Here is a 16759-nt window from a genome sequence, read left to right as displayed (position 1 = left end):
AGAGGAGTCACTGAACAAACAGTTCCAGTGACCAGAATTTGAAGATCCCGCTTCTTTCTCCTCCTGAAGAGCAGAACAACAGTCCAATGCTATACATGACTACTCGGAAGTAAGCCTGTTTGACTTCATGGGGGCTTACTCCCAAGTAAGTGTGTATATGACAGCAGCCTAGATGATGCAAAATAGTACACATTGCAAAATAAAAGACTGAAACTAACGAATTGTTTGCAATTTTGCCCTTTTGGTTCAGCTACAGAATTTGGGTTAGCTTGGTTGCAGCGTTATTCCCTTCTTTTTTAAGTGCAAATCACATTGCTTTGTGTTTGTTTTGTTAATACAGTGTCATCAATACATCTCATTTTTGACAGTGATTAACAAGGAGGTTTGACCCAGTCATTAACAAGAATGCAACTCTCTGCCCCATGGAGCTTACAATCTACAACTTGCCTTAATGGAGCCCACAAGGGGAGGGCGGAGGATGGTGGTGGAGCTAAAACCCCCAAATTCACTTAAGTGTTCTTATTTCCAGCGTTTGTGTGCCGCCGTCCCCTGCCCCGCCCATAACAAAGTTCTCTGGGCGGCTTACAGGAAACAAACAAACGATTGAAATACGAAAAGCATACAATCCAAGCTTAGTTTCAGTGGAGAACTAGGACTAGGGGTTTTTTCCCAGAGCTTTATGGAAAAAGTGGGTTTTGGAGGATGGGTTTGAAGAGAGAAAGAAACGGCGTCATAGAGGTGTTTGGGGGAAGGATTATGGCACACTGGTTGTCTGCCATGTACTGTTCAGGGAAATCTCCCCAAAACATACAAAGTCTCTTTAATTGGTTTGTTGATGCCGACGGTTCCCAGGGATGATGCGTCGGTGTGGTCTTATCGGACGGGGACTAGTCATGGAAGCAATTTGTCTGGTTGTACGGACATGTTCTGCTGCTGTGGTACGTTTGGAGATGGGGAAAGTGACCCAGCCAGACGCACCGTGTTACTCAGCAGAACCACAGCGGCTGCTTCTGTGGTCTTGCGTCAAAAGCTGGGTTTGGGGTCATGGTTTTCTTCTGGTTGCGTTTCTGTTGTTTGCTGGAATTGTTCCTTTCCTTGTCTCTCCACAGTGTCGGGGTGCGTTTTGTGGGCTGAAACAGACGATTGGATGTTGTGGCTTAAAAAAAAAAAAAGGCTTTAAAGCTATCTGGGAGAAGAGGGTGCTGATTTGGATTGATGCTGGGGTGAAAGGGGTGTTGAAACTTCATGGGGTGGAGGCTTAGCACCCCCTCAAAATCAACCCCCCCACACACATCTGGGGGGATATTAATGATGTGCAATCTGACCGTGTCTGTTTTGGTCTGGTGAGGCCTAGTAGCAGGTAGTGAAGCCCGTTTAGGAGTGAGCTATCTGGGGACCACATGTGCATAGTCACAGTGCCCCCTGTAGGCACAGAAGGGAATTGGGGCATGCTACATTGTCCCCAGTGATTGGCAAGGCAGTATGAAGCCGTGGGATTGGCCAGGATCGGTTATAAATACTGAAATCTTGATACACACATTATTATTTTATCTGTACATTTTTTAGTTGCTTTTCAGGTCTTAAATCAAAACACTTCAAAAGAGTTTGAAAACTTTAAAAACAATTAAAGTACACACACACACATTTTGCTCAAAGGTTTTATTTATCTGGAAAATGTTTTAGTCTACCTAATAAAGGACAAAGTCTTCCCTTGGCAGCATCTTAAAAAGTACAACAATGAACATCACCGTTCCTATAACATCATATAATATAACACACATTTACGAACAACACGCTCTCTCCCATTTGGTGTGAAGAAAGTTGGATTGTAAGCAGTGAGGTCAGAGGGAAATGAAATACAATGAAACACACACACAAAAGTAGACTGTCTGACAATTCAGTTTAAGCTTAAATCTGTAGGAATTAAACACTAACCATTCACAACCGCAGAGATCACTGCAACTCGAAACAGTTCACCGTACTGAATAAACAGGGAAAAGTGGGGGAGAACGGAGGAAGGGAAGCAAAGATCATTCTTCTAGTCCACATGATACACCTCTCTTTTTAAAAGCGGCATCCCCCCCCCCCCCTCACACACATCTCTCTCCTAAAGCCAAATACGGCTGGAACAGATGGAAACCTGTCCTGCGTCTAGTAACTGTATCTGATTTCACTTCCTAGCGGCCTGTAACATTCTCACCACTGCCATCACCACAATGAGGCCCTCTGAGGTTGAGCTCGTGACCTTCCCCGCCGTGCCCGCAGGAGCCCTTTGGATTAGTTAATTAATTAACTGGCGTTTCAACGGAAGGAAAATTGTGGGGTGGGGGCAGAAGAGGGGAGAATGAGCAAAAAGGGCAATGAGTTGGAGGAAAGTAAAGTGACGGATATCAAATAGCCCCGAAGCTCAGTTTGTCCAGAAGTGAGGGGGCAAGGAAAACATTACAAAGGTCAAGAGCCATAGGTAACATCCAAATTTGGGCTTAATTTGGGAAGCACGCTCAACCTGTTTCGGGTACCCTGACTCGTAATGTCAACGTTGCCCATTAGCTGGGTTTAAAAATCCCCCCAAACTTCATTTATTGGGAACATCCAATTAGGCTGTATTTTCTTTCGACACAGCTTTGGTAAAGGGAAACAAACATAGTAAAGCTGTAATACGTTATCTGCTGTAATATGTGATCAAGCTAGTGCCAAATTCCTTGTTTCCATCTGGCACCATTGTTGTTGTTATCATCATCATTGTCATTATTATTATTATTATTATTAAGTTTATGAGTCGCCCTATAGCTGAAGCTCTGAGGGCGACATACATAACAAAAGCAAAAAACAATACAGCCGATTATAAAAACCAATAAGAAAACATATTATTTTGAAATGTCAGCTTGTTTTAAAATAACCAAGGATAAAAAACAATAATAAAACACATTATTTTAACAGCAGCAACAAAAATTCAGCATTTAAAAGAGATAGAGCTAAAAACAGAGAAGATGATTTTAAAATGCAGCAGTTACACGTATTAAAAATGAAGCAAGCAGCCGTTTAAAAGGCCAGGGAGAATAAAAGTTTATGCAGTGAGGCATAGTGCAGAGAAAGCAGATAGAAATTTTTCTTCCCCTGCTCCATCTACTAGATGAAGCTGAGCGCCAGGAGGTTCACGACAGCCAAAAGGAGGTGGGACTTCACACAGTTAATTAAGGGTGCAATCCTATGCAGATTTAGACAGAAAAAAGTCCTACAACTCCCAGCATTCCCCAACCAACATAGCTGTAGGACTTTTTTCTGTCTAAACCTGCATAGGATTGCACCCTAACATAGTTAAACTGTGGAACTCACTGCTGCAAGCTGTGATGACCACCGACGTAGATGGCTGTAAAAGGGGATAGAACAAATTCGTGGAGGATGGGTTTTATTCATTTGTTTGTAGATTTCTAAACCACCTTTCTGGACTTACGGACCTCACAAGGCAGTGTACATATGATAATAATACAAATCTAAAATCACCATTCTTACTTATTGTGTGTGTGTGTTTGTTTCATATATTTGTTAGCCGCCTTTCAAGACCATGCTCTTCCCAAGGCAGCTTATAATCTAAAACAGTAAACTTCAGTACAAATTATAAAAAGTACCTTCAATGTAAACCATCTGAAAATAAAATTCATTTTGGATATTTAACAGCAGCCAATACCACTGAAACCTTTTCAATTAAAAGACAGAGAGAAGGGTTTTAAAGCCCTCTTAAAAGCAGTCACAGATGGAGCCAGCTATATATCTCTTGGGAGGGAATTTCATAAAAGAGGGGGCCATCACTGAGCAGATCCTCCCTTTACTTAAAATAGATCCACAAACACTTCTAAAATGAACAGTATTAGGAATCCTCGAGGGAGCAAATTATAAAATGCAGAGGGTTGTTTTTTTTTAAGTCTTCACAGCTGGGATTGATAGGAGCTGTAGTACATCTGAATGGCACTAGGCTGGGGAAGATTGGTCTAAAACAGGCTGAGCTTCATAGGTTAAAGGAGACAAGATCAGCTTCTTGACTTGTCTTTGGAAATTAATACTCAGCCCAGAAAGTAATAGTGGAACCGGTTGGGTATAAGCTCAGCACCCTCAGGTACAATTTCGAGATGTACTTGCAACCCGTACGTGCCATGAGCAAATGGGTGCAGTTGGAAAATATGACAAAGGTGCACACATCAAATGATACTGACCCATTTTGATTACCACTGTCATGATGGCAGAGCCATCTGCATTTTCCGGGCAGTGGCATGAATGCATCGCTGGCTGAGCACCATATGCGGCCCCTCCTCCCAAGATGGCCGCCTCCCGCCGGCCGCCTCCCTGCGGCGTGTTGAAGCAAGTGTGCACCAGATGCACGCAATCGTTCTTCACACAGCGCAGAGTGAAACTGCAGAATTCACTTCCACAGGATGCGGTGACGGCCACCACTTTGGACGGCTTCAAAAGGGGACTGGACAAATTCCTGGAGGAGAAGGCCCAGAACTCCCGGCATTCCCCAGCCAGAAAACAGTCCTACAACTCCCAGCATTCCCCAGCCAGCATTTCTTGTGTCTAAACAGGCATAGGATGGCACCCTACATGGCCACGCCTCTTTCCCTTGGCTCCACCCCGTTTCTGTGACCGGCGTCCCAATTGCTATGCCCTTTTTTCCCCAGCATGCACCGGGCCTCTCTGATTGCCCCTTTATTTTTTTCAGATTATTTTTCTGGCAGGGCTGTTGCTGCTGTGTGTGTCCTGTAGTGTGGCCTACCTGTGTTTCTCCTGCTTTTGGTGTTGCTGTTCCATGTGTCTGTGTCTAGCAGGGCTCTTCTGATGTTCTCAATATGCTGGGGTTTTGGCTCCACCCCTTTTGCCTCTGGCTCCGCCCCTTCCCTTCAGCCCCACCCAGCACTGGAATGTGGCCCCCAACAGCGTCTCCAAAACTGAATGTGAACCTCCAGTCGAAAGAGTTCAGCACCCTGGCGTAGGTCCTGGCTATGTAAGGGATTGCCTGTCTCACTATGAACCTGCCCAGGTACTCAGATCTGTGGGAGAGACCTGCAGAGGGCCGTTGGTTGGGCACCCCTGAAAGGGCTTCTTCGTGTTGCCCCTAAACTATGGATTGCCCCCCTGAAGACCTACAAGTGGCCCCCACTCTCTCGGCCTATAGAAAGGGTGTGAAGACGCCTCTTTTCTGTTTAGAGCACGACCCTATGCGATTGCATAGGCAGACGGCTTTGATCGCCCCTTTAAAAGGTGTCTTTTAATGTTCTTGTTTTTCTTGTTTTAAATGGTAGAACACTGCCTTGATGGCTTTTAGCTGATATGGCAGCAGATACGGCAGCAGATACATGTTAATAATAAACAAAACAGCCCTGAAAAATGTGATGCAGGCCAGAAAAAAGTTACTCTTGTTTTTTTTTCCCAACAGCACTAGTGTAATACCTTTCTCGGGACCCCACCTCAAAAAGGATATTGATGTCAGGTTTGTGGAATCTGCTTTGGCTTTTCTTTTTTACTCGAACCCAAGATCCATGAACCAGAGCCTGGTGTGAAAGGCAAGACCTTTAGAATTAAAGATTTCCGAGCCCAGGAATTTGTAGGGAGGATCAGAACCGAACAGAGGCCAGAGGCCCTCTTCCACACACAGATCTTCCACAAACCGGCAAGATTTCTTCATCGTGGCAATATAATTAGCTCAGGGAGTCATTCTGTTGCTGCTGTTGTTCAACAACCGAGAGTCCGAAATCTTTGCCAATTTCCTGCAGATCACCCAGAGATCTATAAGTAGATCCGGGATCTATTTTTATACCCATCCCTGGCATAGAAACGGTGCAGAAAAGGGCAACCAAATTCAGTGGTGCGTTTAGGTAATTTTAGACTTTGGACTTTAAAATGCCTCCTCCCACCCACCCCCTTTGATGGTAACATGTATTACCTCACTTGCTACCAATAGTCTTCCCAGTGGAGTGGGGCTCTGCAAATAGCAATGTGAATTTCTTCACTTACGTCAAAACGTCATCAGCCAGCCCTGCCACAGATCTTGGGGGCACGTCCTGTTCATTCTACCCCAGAGTCTTACCGAAGTGGTGGTTGTTGTTCAGTCGTTCAGTCGTGTCCAACTCTTCGTGACCCCATGGACCATAGCACGCCAGGCCTTCCTGTCCTGCGATATCTCCCGGAGCGTGCTCAAGTTCATATTCATTGCATCGGTGATGCTATCTAGCCATCTCATCCTCTGTCGTCCCCTTCTCCTTTTGCCTTCAGTCTTTCCCAGCATCAGGGTCTTTTCCAGAGAGTTTTCTCTTCGCATTAGGTGGCCAAAATATTTCAGCTTCAGCTTCAGTATCTGTCCTTCCAATGAGCACTCAGGATTGATTTCCTTTAGGATGGACTGATTTGACCTCCTTGCAGTCCAGGGGACTCATAAGAGTCTTCTCCAGCACCACAGTTCGAAAGCATCAATTCTTCGGCGCTCAGCCTTCCTTATAGTCCAGCTCTCACAGCCATACGTTACTACTGGGAAAACCACAGCTTTGATTAGACGGACCTTTGTCGGCAAGGTGATGTCTCTGCTTCTTACTATGCTGTCTAGGTTTGCCATAGCTTTCCTCCCAAGGAGCAAGCGTCTTTTAATTTCATGGCTACAGTCACCATCTGCAGTGATCTTGGAGCCCAAGAAAGTAAAATCTGTCACTGCTTCCATTTCTTCCCCTTCTATATGCCAGGAAGTGATGGGGCCAGATGCCATGATCTTCGTTTTTTTAATGTTGAGTTTCAAACCAGCTTTTGCACTCTCCTCTTTCACCCTCAACAAGAGGCTCTTCAGATCCTCTTCGCTTTCTGCCATTAGGGTGGTATCGTCTGCATATCGGAGGTTGTTGATAATTCTCCCAGCAATCTTAATTCCGACCTGTGATTCATCCAACCCGGCGTTTCTCATGATGTACTCTGCATATAAGTTAAATAAGCAGGGTGACAATATGCAGCCTTGTCGTACTCCTTTCCCAATTTTGAACCACTCAGTTGTTCCATGTCTGGTTCTTACTGTTGCTTCTTGACCCTCGTACAGGTTTCTCAGGAGACAGGTAAGGTGGTCTGGTGCCGAAGTGGTGCCCCTGGTCAAATTGATCAGGGTGTATTTTTGGAAGCACCTTCTCTGTACAACAGGGGTGTCGAACTTCAGGGCTGCCGGCTAAATCTGGCCTACCTGGCATACCAGTTCAGCCCTCTGTTGTCCCCCCAAATGGCCAAGACCCCGTTTCTCCCACCCACCGATCGTTTAATGGTTTCTTGGCTTTTGTGCAGTTTTTTCCCCCATTCTAAAAGGTTGAAATGCCTCCCCTAAGGCTTAATTATTGGCAAAATCCAGAGATTTTAAGCTTAAATATGGTGGTAATTTTTGTGTATTGGCCCTGCCCATTCTGCCTTCAGCCACACCCCTCACTAGAGTGTGGCCCCTGAGAGCTTCTCTGAAACTGCATGCGGCCCACGGGCTGAAAGAGGTTTGACATGCATGCTGTACTAGGAAAGACAAAAACATACAAGACTTTTTTCTTTTTTAGTAGGCTAGAAAAACAACAACTAAGAAGGACGTGTGATAGAGGTTTCGGAAATGGTGTGGATGGAGAGGAAACGGACAGAGGTGTTTTCTTCCCTCTTTCGCCATAACACTGGAACTCTGGCTCATCCCCAGAAACCCATTGGCAGGAGCTCCAGGATTGAGGAGAGAAAAATATGCATCATTAACTTGTGGAATGCGTTCCCACAAGGCGTGGCCATGAGAAAGGGCTCCAGCTGGCTTTCAAAGGGGATTAGGCAAATTCTCAGAGGAGGAGAAAGAGGAGGGACCAATTCTAGTCATGGCTGCTTGGTCGAACCTCCTTGTTGAGAGACAGTCTACCTCTGCAAACCTGGTGCTGGGGAGCAGCCGCAGGAGAGGGCTACTAGTCTTCATGGCTGTACTCCACCTCCAGTAGCAGAGGCAGTAAACCTATGTACAGAAATCACCGGGGAACATGGGCAGGAGGGTGCTGTTGCACTCCTGTCCTGCTTGTGGGCTTCCCCTGGGCAGCTGGTTGGCCGCTGTGTGAACAGAATGCTGGACTAGAGGGACCCTTGGCCTGATCCAGCAGGGCTCTTCTTATGTTCCTGCCTTCGTGCTGGGCTTGCAGGCTTCCCAGAAACCTCTGACTGGCCAGTGTGGGGAAACAAGCAGGATGCTGACCGGTTACGCTCTCTCACAACCAACTAAAATGTCGCCAATAAGTGAGCAAGCTTTGAAGCTGTCGCTGCTTCCCCAGGCACGCTGATCTCTCCCTTGTGTGTCTCAGCGGCCTTCTCTCGGCACTCATCATCTCGGCACTCATCCACCCGAGTTTGCTGTTGGAAGAACTTCTGTGATCACATGGGGTGTCCTCTTTTACAGAGGACAGTCCTCTATTTGAAAGGCTGCCCAAAGTTTGTTTAAAGAGAAAGAACCCTAAGAAGAAGTGAGACCAAGGCTCTTGGAGTTGTCTGTCCACATTTAGCAGCACCTGGAGAGCAGAAGGAGGAGGCGGGCGCACCGCTCACCTGGTCACACTCTTCCTTGTGATGGGGTGATGTATTGCATTTCTGCCTAAACGCTAGCAATTCTTTCCAAATCTGCATCCAGACATATAAATTAGGACGTGCTGATGCTATGCAGATCCGGGTCTCCTTTTAAGTTCTTTTTTTGGTAGGTGCCTTTTGTCTTTTGGGGCAGTACATAAATGGCTACACCATTATTCTAAAATGGAGAGAAATGTCTCAGGTTGGTGAAATAAAGATCTTATTTGTAAAAAGGCTGGGTTTGTTTTTTTTGTTTTTTTTACAAATAAAACCTTTTTACAAATAAAATCTTCGTTCCAGCATCCTGAGATGTTTCTCTCCATTTGTGGGTCTATTTTGGATACTCTCCCACTTCTACACCGTTATTTTTACTTTGTTACTCTACTTACTGCTTTGGGGTTTTCTTCTAATGGATCAACAGGCAATGTTGAGGGTTGGGGAAGGATGGTCTTTTTCTTTTTTTTTAAAGATTAACCAAGGAATGCACCAACACAGCTCATTCCTTTGGGTGTTGGGTGGGGAAGGGGCTGGTGGTGAATTTTCCAAAGTATTCACTTCAGATTATGCCTTTCTTTGCACCCGAGGATGCTCGTGTTCATAAAGCATGATCATAACTTTGGAAGGTTTTTGACGCCTCGGCCCAGCGGTCCAAAAACACTAAATTATTCAGACCTTCAAAATTCATTAGCACAGCAACAAGACTGTGAAGTTCTCGGGCAGGTGAGACGCCGGTAGTTTAGTGGGGGGCGGGGGGAGGAAATAGACGGCAACAGGGTGGGTGGGTGATAGAGAGGTTGATACAATTATGAAAAATAGGAGTGGGAAGAAGAATTTTTTCTCTGGGTATATAATACAGCAACTAGGGGTTTACCCGACAAAATGACTGGCAGCAAGCTCTGGATAGACTGAAAGAAAATACTTGATCGTGCCCTGCATGATTATGGAACTCATGGCCACAACATGTGGTGAAGGGTGGGAAAGCTTTTTTCTGTCAGGAGCCACATGCCTGCAGTGGGAAATTTATCTGGGGCCCTGGGAAATTGGTCCAGAGCTGGGGTCCTATGGGCCCAGTCCTAGTAACCCCTCTGATTGGAATACCAGATGCCAGGGACAGCCAGGGGGGCAAGTATTGCCTTTATGCTCCAGTTCCCAGGGTGCATCTCTGCCCTTTGGTGCAATCCAGCAGAGCTCTTGTTATGTTACACTATGACACCCATCTCTTCTGGCTAGCCCTGACATTTCAATAGAACCCCCAGTTGCAGAGGCCGTCTGCTTCTGGTACCAGGTGCTGGGGAGCGGCAGCAAAGGGAGAGTTTAGCCTCCATGTCAGGTTTCCTGGAGGCATGTGGCTGACCCTGGTTGGAAACAGGAGGCTGGGCGAGACGGACCTTCAGTCTGATTTGGCAAGGCTTTTATGCTACCATGCCAGCCGCCAGAAGCACAAATTCAGGACGGACCGTACCATACATATAATGAAGGGGGAAAGGGACTGTACCTTTGGAAACAGGCACAGGTGGGAGGCAGGCACTTCGATCAGGCCTCTGTGCCCCCAGAGGCCTTTTGAGATCCTTGCCAAAAATGCACTCTTGATCTTCCCGCCCTTCCCGCCCCGGGGCTCACGGTGTGGGATTCTGCTCCTGTGGCATGCGACCCAGAACTGCAGCAGTGAAACTGATGAGGGTAGGAGGAGACTCACTGCTCTGCTGGATCAGGGCAACGGTCCATCTCACCCAGCATCCTGTTTCCAGCTAGGGGTGGCCATGAGTCCTCTTTTTACAGAGGGCTATCCTGTCTTTGAAGGGCTGCCAAAGGACTGTCTTCTATTTGAAGGAGTGTCTGGGCTCATTCTGACTTAAAGATAAAGAACTGTTGTCCATCACCGCTTAGCACCTGGACAGCACACAGGTCACCTCTGCCCCGTCTTCCACACCAGGCTGAGCTGCACTGCGTTCCTGTTTAAATTCTCTACACTTCCTTCTCTACATATAAATTAGCACATGCAGATTTTATGCAAATTCCAGCCGTCTGTTTTCCTGGCAATGCATTTCCTCTTTGGGGGGGCATTTATACGTGGCCGCCCCTTTCTCAGTGATATGCCTCCAAGAATCCCGCCAGCAGGGCACGACGGTGATTGCCCATGCTTACCCAAGCTGGCACTCTCCAGATGTGTTGGACTGCAACTCCCATCATTCCCAGCTAGCATGGGAATGATGGGGATTGCAGTCCAACACATCTGGAAGGTGCCAGGCTGGGCTTGTCCCCAGCAGCCAGTGTTCGGGGTACACTGCTTCTGCCCAAGGAAGCTTCATTCCTAACCGTCACCGCTAGGAACATCAGTAGCAACTACCTGGATCAGGCTAACAACAGTCCATCCCACCCAGCATCCTGTTTCCAGCCATTTGCTGATGGGAAGCAATCGGCCTCCTCCGTCAGTTGTCCCTGAGCATCAGGGATCATGGGCCACGCAGCGACGTGCCAATACAGAGCCTGCGGGGACACGCCTGCGATGATAACATGAATCTATGCAAGATTGTGCGAGCGGTGGAGAAAGTGAGTGGGGATAATATTTCCCTTACTTCATCCTGCAAGCAGCGCCAGGGAACGCCCGAGAAGGCTGCGAGGTTTAAATCACAGAGCAGAAAGGGGATCAATTGACCTTGATGACAAAAGCTGGCGTGCTTTCATTTAGGGCCAAAGACGAACACACAACATGCAGTTCGCAGCCCGCTTTGTTGTACCTTAAATGAGCAAGGACATAGACCAGCTTTCCACAACCCAGCCGCCCCCCAGAGGTGTTGGACTACAGCTCCCAACCTGGCGTTGGCTGGGGATTATGGGAGTCCTAGTCTGACACCTACTGGAGGCCATCAGGTCAACAAAGGTTGGTATATAATACATATCTGGTAAAATATTTGTTAGACGGAGAAATATATATCTGTGTGATTACTTCAATACTTTGTTTGGTATGAAGAAAAATCCAAGTGGGTTTCAGCGGATGTTGGGACGGAGGTGGGGAAAGAGAGGGAGAAATCCTGTTCCATCCATTGAGGGGCAAGTCTGATGCTCTGTTTCCTCTTGGCCTAGTGCCCCTGGGCAGCAGGAGTGATGAACGGCTGAAAACACGGTATGGCTGTGTGTAACCGGTGCTGCTCATGAGTCTGCTAGATGCACGTTCTTGCCAACAGGACGCGAGGAGGTCTCTTCCCCCTGCCTCCTGTTGTCACCAAGGACACAGCCCTGGTTTAGCCAAATGTTAGCTGCCCAGAAAGCCTGGGTTCTGCTATGTTAGAGGTCGGCAACGGGAAGCCCCAAGCCGAATCCATCCCTCTGATGCAGGTGCCTGGCCCCTCAGTTGCAAACTCAGAGGGGGAGAACAGAGGAAGTAACAGTGATTTAGGAAGGAGATTTAGAAAGGAGAGGGGTTTTTATCCAGCTGGCGCTGCCATCTCCGGAGGGACAGCGGACAGAACTAGTTAGCAGCAGAATACAGGGCAGATGCCTATGGTATAAGCAAGGCCTTAATTACAGCCGGGTCGAGCACCAGAACTTTCCCCCTTCCCCGCAAGGCTGGGCCTGGTTCAAAGGTGTACAAGCAGTGACCAAGTGCCTCAGATCATCTGCAGAGTGCGTTTGCCTCGCCACCAGGATTAGGGTGACGGCTTCCCAGGCCTGAGGGTGTGATTTACCAGCAAGCCCAAAGCCCCTGCCTCTCTAAGCCCCTCCGCTTTTAAAAAGAAAAGAGGAGCACAGACACCGAAGGAGCAGAAAACACACACGTATATATTTACAAAGAAAAGACGTGTACAGTGGGGCAGACGCTGCCAGTCTAAAATATACCCCAGGAGGTTTCGTTTTCACCAAAGATATAATTAGTTTGTGGCACTTTGGGCTGTGGGGTTATTCAGAGGGTAAAATCATACCGAGAGTGTTTTTGTTTTTAAGCGGAAAAGGAAGATAGGCGGTGGGGCTTGGGAAGTCTGTGTGTGTGTAAGGGGAAGACAGAGACATGATAAGGTGGATGGCAGAGTCTGTCGTGTTGTTGATTTCAGGCTGCAAGCTTTGCTTGGTAGATTAATCAACTACCAAACCTGATGAATATACAGTGGAGGTGAGGAATAGATTTCAGGGATTAGACCTGATAGACAGAGTGCCTGAGGAACTATGGACGGAGGTCCGTAACATTGTTCAGGAGGCAGCAACGAAATCCATCCCAAAGAAAAAGAAATGCAAGAAAGCCAAGTGGCTGACTGATGAGGCTTTACAAGTAGCTGAGGAAAGAAGGGAAGCGAAAAGCAAGGGAGAAAGGGGAAGATATACCCAACTGAATGCAGAGTTCCAGAGAATAGCAAGGAGAGACAAGAAGGCCTTTTTAAATGAACAATGCAAAGAAATCGAGGAAAACAACAGAATGGGAAAGACTAGAGATCTCTTCAAGAAAATTGGAGATCTCAAGGGAACGTTTTGTGCAAAGACGGGCATGATAAAGGACAAAGAAGGCAGGGACCTAACAGAAGCAGATGAGATTAAGAAGAGGTGGCAAGAATACACAGAAGAACTATACAGGAAAGATCTGAATGTCCCTGATAGCCATGATAGTGCGGTCACTGAACTTGAGCCGGACATCCTAGAGAGTGAAGTCAAGTGGGCCTTAGGAAGCATTAGTAACAACAAAGCTAGCGGAGATGACAGTATTCCAGCCGAGCTATTTAAAATCCTAAAAGATGATGCTGTTAAAGTGCTGCATTCAATATGCCAACAAATCTGGAACACTCAACAGTGGCCACAAGACTGGAAAAGGTCAGTTTACATTCCAATTCCAAAGAAGGGCAACGCCAAAGAGTGTTCAAACTACCGCACAATTGCGCTCATTTCACATGCCAGCAAGGTGATGCTCAAAATCCTACAAGCTAGGCTTCAGCAGTATGCGAACCGAGAACTACCGGAAGTACAAGCTGGGTTTCGAAGAGGCAGAGGAACTAGAGATCAAATCGCCAACATTCGCTGCATCATGGAGAAAGCAAGAGAATTCCAGAAAAATGTCTATTTCTGCTTCATTGACTACGCTAAAGCCTTTGATTGTGTGGATCACAACAAACTGTGGCAAATTCTTAAAGTGATGGGAGTACCAGACCACCTTACCTGTCTCCTGAGAAACCTGTACGAGGATCAAGAAGCAACAGTCAGAACCAGACATGGAACAACCGATTGGTTCAAAATTGGGAAAGGAGTACGACAAGGCTGCATATTGTCACCCTGCTTATTTAACTTATATGCAGAGTACATCATGAGAAATGCCGGGTTGGATGAATCAGAGGTCGGAATTAAGATTGCTGGGAGAATTATCAACAACCTCCGATATGCAGACGATACCACCCTAATGGCAGAAAGCGAAGAGGATCTCAAGAGCCTCTTGTTGAGGGTGAAAGAGGAGAGTGCAAAAGCTGGTTTGAAACTCAACATTAAAAAAACGAAGATCATGGCATCTGGCCCCATCACTTCCTGGCATATAGAAGGGGAAGAAATGGAAGCAGTGACAGATTTTACTTTCTTGGGCTCCAAGATCACCGCAGACGGTGACTGTAGCCATGAAATTAAAAGACGCTTGCTCCTTGGGAGGAAAGCTATGGCAAACCTAGACAGCATAGTAAGAAGCAGAGACATCACCTTGCCGACAAAGGTCCGTCTAATCAAAGCTATGGTTTTCCCAGTAGTAATGTATGGCTGTGAGAGCTGGACTATAAGGAAGGCTGAGCGCCGAAGAATTGATGCTTTCGAACTGTGGTGCTGGAGAAGACTCTTACGAGTCCCCTGGACTGCAAGGAGGTCAAATCAGTCCATCCTAAAGGAAATCAACCCTGAGTGCTCATTGGAAGGACAGATACTGAAGCTGAAGCTCAAATATTTTGGCCACCTAATGCGAAGAGAAAACTCCCTGGAAAAGACCCTGATGCTGGGAAAGACTGAAGGCAAAAGGAGAAGGGGACGGCAGAGGATGAGATGGCTAGATAGCATCACGGATGCAATGAATATGAACTTGAGCGCGCTCCGGGAGAGAGCGCAGGACAGGGGGGCCTGGCGTGCTGTGGTCCATGGGGTCACGAGGAGTCGGACACGACTGAACGACTGAACAACAACAACAACAAAGCTTTTGATTTGATTTTGAATGGGGCCAATTTTTAGCTGGGCAAAGTTGTCCCAACCTGTGTCCCTCCAGCTGTGTTGGAACACAACTGCCACCATCCCTGACCATCAGCCATGCTGGTTGAGGATCATGGGTATTGAAGTCCCAAACATCTGAAAGGCGCCGAACTGGGGAAGGCTTTCATGGTTGCTCTGAGAATATGGGCAGCATCTGTGCTGGGGCCAAACTCCAGGAGACACAGAGGGAACACGCTGAGACTCTCACAGTGTACTTTTTCTCATTTTCTGTGGGATATTTGGATTGGGGCCATGATGCTAGGGGAAACGGGCTCATCCCATCTTTTCTTGTGCTGTTTTCCAGGAAACACTGCCCCCACCCCCAGGAAGAAAATACAGGGATCTGCCTTGTGCCTGCCTTGCTGAGTGTGGAAATACTGTGGGACAGACCCTATACACTGCCCCTCTTCTAACACTGCTCCTGATCTTAATCACATACACACACTTTAAGCTGCAATCCTGTTTACTTGGGAGGAAGCTCCATGGAGAGCAAACATGCATAGGATCACGCTGTTTTGTCCATGAAAGCATATGCCAACGATCTTCGAGGTTCCACAACACTCTGTGTTGCATTCAACATCTGGGAAATGGCAGCCATGTTGAGGTTTTTAGTAATATCCCCACTGACTGAAACCAAATTGCCAAATGAATCGATTGATCTGTTAACAGGCCAGATGTGTTGAACCAAAGTACCCCAAACACCAGCATATTTGAACTTAAAGCTCTTACTGCCTTAGGAAAGGCATTTCAACTCTTTAGAACAGGGGAACAAGACTGCACAAAAGGCTGTGAAACTACCTAACGATCAGCGATTAGGGGGGAAGCGGGTGGGGCCATTTGGGCGAACGACAGTGGGCCGGATTGGGTTCACCACCCCCATGCTAGGAGAGCAGAGAAGTAACAAAGCATTATTGAATTGGGCAGCAGTCCAAGAAAATGGAGAAGACATCTGCCGTCCCATTGAAACCATTTCTGCATCACTGTCAGAAATTTGGAACAACTGGTAGGGTAGTTTGCCTCTCCGGCCCCCTCCTCCTGGGCTCTTTGTGAGGAAGGGCAGAATGTGAACACAATAAGTAAACAGATAATTGCCCTGAGGACTTTTTGGCAAAGCACCTGCTAAGGTGTGCTGTCAAGAGACAGGATACTGGACTGGATTAACCAGAGATGGCGGTGCCCAGCCTGGAAATGCCTTTGTAGTGTGACTGTGCCACTGTGACTCTAGCACAAGGTGCGTCAGACCCAACCGGATGGTTTTCAGCCTGGGCGAGTAACTTTCCCTCTCTCTCTCTGCGCCTCGGTTTCTCACTTGTAAAATACCAACGCTTGCGAGGCTGAAGCAAACCGTGCCGGTAGTTTCCTTCGAAAGCACATGACAGTGACTAATGTGTGTGTGTGTGTGAGAGAGAATTTCTTGTCGATGTCTCACAGATTGGATTGTGCAGAGTTCCGATTTTACATAGGTAGCTAATTAGCCACTATGCAAAGAACAGATAATCCAGTTGCGATGTAAACGGGCTGCCTATAATTCCAAATGTCAAATTAGAAAGGCCTTCTATTTTATCCCTGGCACCTCCCTCCCTCCCTCCCTCTCTCTCTCAAAACAACAACCAAACCCACTGGGCCTCAGAGCATGTGCAGAGTGTTTCTCAACCCATTCCCAAGCGATTGGGGATTAAAGCAGCAGAGTCTTCCAACTTAAAAGCCCGCCTCAATATGGGGATGGGGGTGGTAATGGTAGTCAGCTCTTTGTCCATTTAGCTAGTCTACCCTGGCTAGTAACAATTCTCAAGGGTCTGAAGTAGAAAAGGGGCTTTTCTATCACCTACTACCTGATCCTTTTAACTGGAGAGGCCTGGAATCGAATTTGAACTTCTGCATGCAAAGCAGGTGCTTTTACCGACTGAGCGATGGTCCTTCCCCCAGTTCTAGGGTCTCAAAGCTCCATGATACTCCAGGTCAAGGATGG

Source organism: Heloderma suspectum, chromosome 17 (assembly GCF_057233095.1).
Source record: "Heloderma suspectum isolate Gila_16-S chromosome 17, 16-S_ref, whole genome shotgun sequence".
Lineage (NCBI taxonomy): Eukaryota > Metazoa > Chordata > Lepidosauria > Squamata > Helodermatidae > Heloderma > Heloderma suspectum.
Note: the sequence above shows the minus strand (reverse complement) of the source record.